Source organism: Hylobates moloch, unplaced genomic scaffold (assembly GCF_009828535.3).
Source record: "Hylobates moloch isolate HMO894 unplaced genomic scaffold, HMol_V3 SCAFFOLD_33, whole genome shotgun sequence".
NCBI lineage: Eukaryota > Metazoa > Chordata > Mammalia > Primates > Hylobatidae > Hylobates > Hylobates moloch.
In genome coordinates, this window is record NW_026652308.1 from 1,719,534 (window position 1) to 1,726,783 (window position 7,250).

At 39.6% G+C, this 7,250-nt stretch overlaps 1 pseudogene; it reads left to right on the forward strand.

The window, feature by feature from the left end:
• The first annotated feature begins 5,153 nt into the window (after positions 1–5,153).
• On the forward strand, positions 5,154–6,309 carry LOC116463344 (thyroid hormone receptor-associated protein 3-like; annotated as a pseudogene).
• Positions 6,310–7,250: the final 941 nt, after the last annotated feature.

Sequence of the window (7,250 nt, forward strand, 5' to 3'; positions counted from 1 at the left end):
TCCATCAATTCCATCACCACCACCACCACCATCACCATTTCCACTTCTAGTACCACCAGCTCCACCACCACCACAGCAATTGTCACCACCATCACTGGTGACATTATTGCCACCACAACCACCATTGCCACATCACCCCTCCCCCAGGACTAAAATCTCCACTACCACCCTGTACTTGCTACCACCCTACCATCTCTGCTGCCACCACCACCACAACCACTGGCATTATTGCCACCACTCCTGCTGCCACAGCCACCACCACAACCACCATTGCTTACACTACCATCAGTCTCCACCATGACTACCACAACCTCTGCTGCTGCCACTGCCACCACCACTGTCACTTCTGTCACTATTTGTGATGTATTACTTGTGCCAAACAGAGTGCCAAATACTGCATGTGTAATATTTTATTTAATCCTCACAATAATCTTTGGAGGTAAATATTATTATTATCTTTATTTTACAAGTGAGGAAACAGAGGCTCAGAAAGGTTAAGTAGCTTCCCTAAGGATGCAAAGCTGCAGGTGCATTCTACTTTAATTCATTGAAAATAAACTAATAGAAGTGTTCTTCCTTGAAGAATCCTCATTTCAACAGCATCTTTCATGAGATTCTCATGACAAAGATATTCCTCCTTCTCATGGTTTATCCTCTTAAAGATATTCTTAATTATTTAATAAATAGAAAATCCATAGTGAATAAAAAATTTCCAGAATGGCCTGTAATCTCTCCAAATCCTGATCTCAGGAGGGGAACCAATGGAGGGAGAGTGAGTAGGAGGTACCCCAATTTTCTGGAGGTGGGGTCTCTTGTCTCCTGGTGGTGGCTCCATTGTGAACTTCCTGAACTACTTCCTTACTCCCTAATGACAATGGTTTTACACTCCTTGGCTAAATCACTGCATCAATGAGGTAGGTGAGTTTTGGGAAACCTTTGTGTTTAGTTAACGGGAAGAAAATGATCCCCAGATTCAGTGCACTCATCAAGACTCCTTCCTGAGTTGCTGCTTTGTGATTTCTCCTTCTGCTATAATAGCATCATCCTCCCTGATCGCCAGCCACAGCCCTGGAAGTTGTCTTTTATCTTTCTTTCTCTTAATTCTACATGCTTTTGATTAATATGGAAGCAATCGCCCCACCCACCAGCGAAAGGACCTGGACTTTGAATGGATTTTGTTTTGTTTTTCCCTGGCTGGTATCTGTATTCCCTTGCCTAAGCCCTTAAGGATATTAGTGTTGACAATAAAACTGGCAGGCTTGAAAGTATAATTTCTGTATGTCGAATGGGATGTTTGAAAGACAGAGGTACTGGAAAGCATAAGTTTTCCCTCAGAGTTAAAAGAGGCTGAGGATAGAATATTGATTTCCCCTGAATGCCCCTTGAGCTCTGGCATTTCATGAATACTCCAAGATAAAAGACAAGTGCCTAAAGCACTTCTGCTGCATACTGAAGCACCATGGTTTTCCAGAGGAAAAGCACTTGTGTAGTTGTTTGAGTTGCAAGCTGAAATGTCAGAATTTTAGTATTTTAAGGAAACATCATTTTTATCTGGAACAATGACTAATAGACCAACTCTAGTTATGCAGATTTGGATATTCTCAAGACATTTTCTTAAAAATATATAAAGTGGGTCTATCACTAACAGCTGACAATTTTTGTTGCCAATGATAAAATTTAACATTTCAAGTGAAAGTTAGACTTTTGGAAAATTTGTATTTGCCACTGCAAGCTTGGCAGCTTCCCAATAATTGCTTTTCTAATGAGATTGGTGGTGATATTAATAAATGTAATTTTTATATTGTATAATGAAATATGACATTTAGAAGATCTGTATAACTCAATGAATTAATATTTTCTAAGTGATCACTACATGACATTACAAAAGTACGCATGAGTTAAATGTCTGTTCAAAGTGCAAAGTGAACTGACAGATTTTAATGTAACCATGCATGAAAAAAGTTCACTGATAATGTTTGAATTTGATATTTCAACTCATCTTTAAGAAATTACCACTTGTTGAATTTTGGTGTAGTAGTAAAGGAGGATATCCAAAATTTTTTTTTTTTTTTAAACAGAGTCTCACTCTGTCACCCAGGCTGGAGTGCGGTGGCATGATCTTGGCTCACTGCAAGCTCTGCCTCCCGGGTTCATGCCATTCTCTTGCCTCAGTCTCCCAAGTAGCTGGGACTACAGGTGCCCACCACCATGCCTGGCTAATTTTTTGTTTTTTAGTAGAGACAGAGTTTCACCATGTTAGCCAGGATGGTCTTGATCTCCTGACCTAGTGATCCACACGCCTCAGCCTCCCAAAGTGCTGGGATTACAGGTGTGAGCCACTGCACCTGGCCAATATCCATAATTATTTAAAAAGGTTATTAAAATCCCTTTATTTTCCAACTGCATAATTGTATAATGAGTTTTCTTTATATACTTCAAACAAACCAACACCTTGCAGCAGGTTGAAAGCAGAATCAGGTTTTAGAATCTAGTTATCATCTTTAGACGTTAAAGATATTTTTTAAAAACACAAAACAATGCCATTTCTCTAACTAAAAAGGTTTTAATTTTGGAAATGTATTTCCAAAATGCATTTCCAAATACATTAAGGTAATAAATATATCTCCATTTATTAAGGTAACAACAAACCCATTGCATGTCAACAAAAATACCATGCATTTGCATTTTCATTGTATTTGCATACAAATGCATGTATTTTTATACAAATGCATGGTATTTTCATACAAATGCATGTATTTTTATACAAATGCATGGTATTTTCATACAAATGCCTGTATTTTTATACAAATGCATGATATTTTCATACAAATGCATGTATTTTTATACAAATGCATGTTATTTGCATACAAATGCATGTATTTTTATACAAATGCATGGTGATTTTGCTAACATGCAATGGGTTTGTCATTACCTTAATAAATTGCTAAGTAGATATATTTTAGCCTTTTGCAGTTTTAACTCAGATGAAAAAATATTGATAGATATAACCTATATAAACAATAGCTCTCTGAAGTCATAAATCAATTTTAATAATGTAAAGGTATCTGAAGCCAAGATTTAAGCTGCTACTGTATCACACAGGGACATCAGTAAAGAAGGGCTTTGCTTTCGTTTTTATTTTGGTATGTATAAAACACTGACTGAACATATACTGTGGACAAAGCACCATGTTAAATCATCAATCTCCTTTTCTACAAAGAGAAGTATGACAAAGTCCTGGTCAAGGGAGTTACAGTTTGATAGGCTAGATGAAAAAATATTAAGTAATACAAATGAATTAACATATTTTTCAGCAATTTTTTTTAATGTGTAAGATCCTGTGCTGAGGAAGGGGCCTACAATGAAGAACCTGATAGGCATATTCTAACATGTATTAGTCATTTAATTATTGAATCACATTGCTGGTAAGTGGGTCAAAGATAGAGAGTTCTAAAGCAGCTAATCAAGGAAGTGGTTAATCAGTTAATAGCTGATGATCAGTTAATCAGGGAAGCTATCCAAGAAGCTATTATGTTTCACTGAGATCTCCATGAAGAGTAGGAGTTAGCCTGGAGAAGGGACGAGAGAAGAAAGAAAAAAGTGTTTCCAATAGAACAGACAGTGCATAAAATGGACCTAACCATAAAGACACTTTCTCCCTTGTGGTACTTAATGAAAGTTACTGTGGTTGTAGATCAGGAAATCAGCCTCTCTGTGATCAACAGATGTTCTTGGCTCAGCATATCAAAATATCAGCCAAAGAGATCCTTAATGTTTTGTTGCCCTGAGCAAATACTGTGTCTCCCTTGTACAGTTTCACTATTTTACTTTCCTGGACAAATATTACACTCTCTTATGGATTCTAAACACTTTAAAGGACAAATAGTTCCTTCAAACAAATGTTGTCAGTGCCTCTACATAAATAGCCTTTTGAAGTTTGATAGCTTATGACAAGGCTTACCTTTTCTTCTCTGGTGAGCAACACAGTGCCCCTTCTTCTCTACCTGAGCATCCTGAGACCTTCTCTCCCTTTGCTGGATACAGGGCAATTCTTGGAAACAGCATTTGTTGTGCTCAGATCTAAAATAAAGCCTGTCATGTTGATGTGTTAAGAATTGGGCTTGAAGTGGTCCTCGGCCCATGGCTGGTGAGAAGTCTTCTTTCTTCCTACATTTCTTATGAAAGGCAAAGCCTTGTTTTCAAATTCTGAATCTGTGGGGTTTCCTCCCCTACAGCATAAGGCTGCAAAACTCAAGGGGAAGGGGAGGATAAGGGTGATTGTGTCCTGTAATTTTGGTGATTTTTACATTTTATTTTAAAAATCAAAAGAGAAACTATTGGAAGATTCAAGGTTTGAAAAACGTATAGTCAAATTAGTGTTTTCAAAATGATAAATTTGGCTGGAGAGAACATGACAGGAGGAAGGCAGTCATCTGTGGATACGAAAACAAACAAACAAACAAAAAACAAAAAACCAAAAACAATTCAAGCCTATTGCAGTGATCCAGGTGAGAGACAAAGCTTTCACCCTGTGGAGTGTCCATGAGTATGGAGCACTGTGGAAAGATTTGAGAGATATTTTGTAAGGAGAAGCAATAGGACTTGATAAAGTATTGGATATATGTGGTATGTTGGATAGGGAGGTGTTAAACCAGGTTTCTAGCTTATGCAATGGCATAGATAGGAGTGTCACTAACTGACATAGGAAGCAGAAAGAGGACTGGGTATGGAGCAGTGTCCTTGAGTTCTGATTTAAATACACTGAGTTTGAATTGCCAGTGAGTGATCATGGTAGATATGCTAAACAGGCAACAGGATACATGGGTTTAGCATTCATAGGAGAAGTCTGGGATATGCAATATATGTTTGGGAGTTATCAATATATAGATTGTAACTGAAGCAATGGGAGTGGAAGAGCTTGACTACGAAGAGTATAGAGTGGGAAAGGAAGAGGGCTAGAGGAAAATGTATAGAGTAAATTCTGAGCATAGAGTAAGCTGAACACTGAAGTAGATAGTTGTAGGAAGGCAAATTGACACACTATTGCTATAACACAGGAAGGGTTGCTCGAAGAAAAAATATTTTTCTAAAACAAGCAATATGTGATTAGTGCAGAAACCTAAGGGAATGAAGAAGAAGAAAAAAAAGAACACATGGGAGCCAAAGAAGACTTGTCCACAGGAAAGTCTTTCTTTGTGATTATTCAAGAGACACAGGTCAATGTCCGGATGGAATCTTTTGATGAGGACCTTGCATAACCCAGTGGATTATTGGCTCAGGAACACAAGCTTTGTCAGGATTTAGTTCACAGCAACAAAAAGGAACAGAAATTTTGTCCCATTTTCCAGCACATACAGTCAGCTCTGTCTCAGTGCAGCCCCTCAGAATTGTTTGCCCACCGCAGATAGTGACCCTTGTTCACCATGTTGTGGAGCATCACTTTCACTCCTCAGGATGACGTTGTATGAATGCTTTAATAAATACCTAAACTGAGCAGGATGCAGCTAAAAACAAGAAAAGCCCAGAGATACACAGGAGGTTAGACATTTCCCTCAACACATTCAAAAAGCATGGCCTGGCTCATGATGAAATGAGAATTCCCCAGCAACTTAGCTATAAGGCCAAAGGAAAATATAAAAAAGATCCCATTGATCTTCACCTTGATATTAAACATGGTAAAAAACATAAGGAGAAAGACCTTAAAAGAGGTAAATCAAGAGAATCAGTGGATTTCCGAGACTCAAGTCACTTAAGGGAAAGATCAGCTGAGAAAACAGAGAAAACTCAAGGGATCAAACAGGAAAAGCTGCCAGAACACAGACTGGCCCAGGTCATCATCTTCTTCTTCCCAGGCATCTCACTCTTGCAAAGCAGAAGTGTGCACTGAAGAAACAGAGGAGGGAAAGAAGAGCACCTGGGCTTTGAAAAATTGAGACTGGGGACCAAAACTTTGTGGGTCCAAGAGAAAGAGGAGCAGCAGAGCTCGAGGGACCTTCCCATTTCCAGCCAGGGGGAGTGGCTTGGGAAGAGTCAATTACTCTGGAATCACAGTAGCAACAGTGATTTTCAAAAGAGAGACCAGGACTAGCAGTGGAATCCAGAGTATACACTCAAAAGCAAGAAGTGTTACTCACACAATGACCGTGAAGTTGAAGGCAGAGAGAAGTGGGTGAGCCAGAGCCAGGGCCAAGGTTGGGGAAGTTCATGTTTCAGAAGCCTAGCCCCAGCCCCAGATGGGCCCATGACAAGTTCAGTGGGGAGGAAGGGGAGACTGGAGATAATGAGAGTGGGACAGAGAACCTAGGATAATTTATAGCCCACAACTCAGTGGGGGCTGCTTTTGACAGGAGCCCTTGCCTAGGGGAGAGAAGCACTAGGAAGATGGCGGGTGAGGAGCTAACAGAGGAGCCTCAAGAAGATTCTGAAGATCTTACCCTCAACCCCACCAGCCTTGTGGAATCCTGCTACAGCCGAAAGTATCCCACGTGCTGCATCCCATGGACAGGAGAGGCTGGCCACAGAGCCTGGGGTGAAGCTCTGCCCTTCAACAGAACAAAGCACACTGGGCTTTAGCTGAGTTTCTCATTTCTTCTCTATGTGTAGGGTAGAGACTAGGGCAGCAAGGGAAACTGATGTTTAGATTTTGGGTTATTTCCTATTAGAAACCCATAATTTTGTGCTTAATTTCATTTCATTGGGAGCTAAAAGGATTAATTTGATGATTTTTAATCTCTTTTCCCATCTTGATTTTAAAAGCACCCCCCACCTCACCCCACTTTTTAGGCATTTGTAGTCGCATTAGCAGAAATATTTAATTTGGGCAACTTGAGTCTTTGTGAAAAAAACAATGTGAATAAACAATGTGAATGAAAGCATGTGAATAAGCATTGAAGCGTTCACCTCAGTTTGGAGCCACACTGCTGGAATCCTTGTGAAAGCCAGTGTTGTATGTCAGCGGGGAGTTAAGGTCTTTCTGACTACCTCGTGTTCCCTTTCTCTCACAGCCATGTCTCCTGTGGAGCAGCTCCCGACCACACCCCAGTCCCATATTTTCTGATTTCTCCAGGGCTGGGCTTCCCATTCCCCACCTGCAGCTCCATTGTCCCAGACTTTCTAGTCTGGAAACTTGATGGCAGTTTCTGGTCTATTTTCTGAGAAACTCCTAAATTCTATTATCTTTACAAATGTAAGGTGAGAAAATAATTTTTTTCAATATTTTCATTAATCTTTTGGTAAAATTTGTAACAACC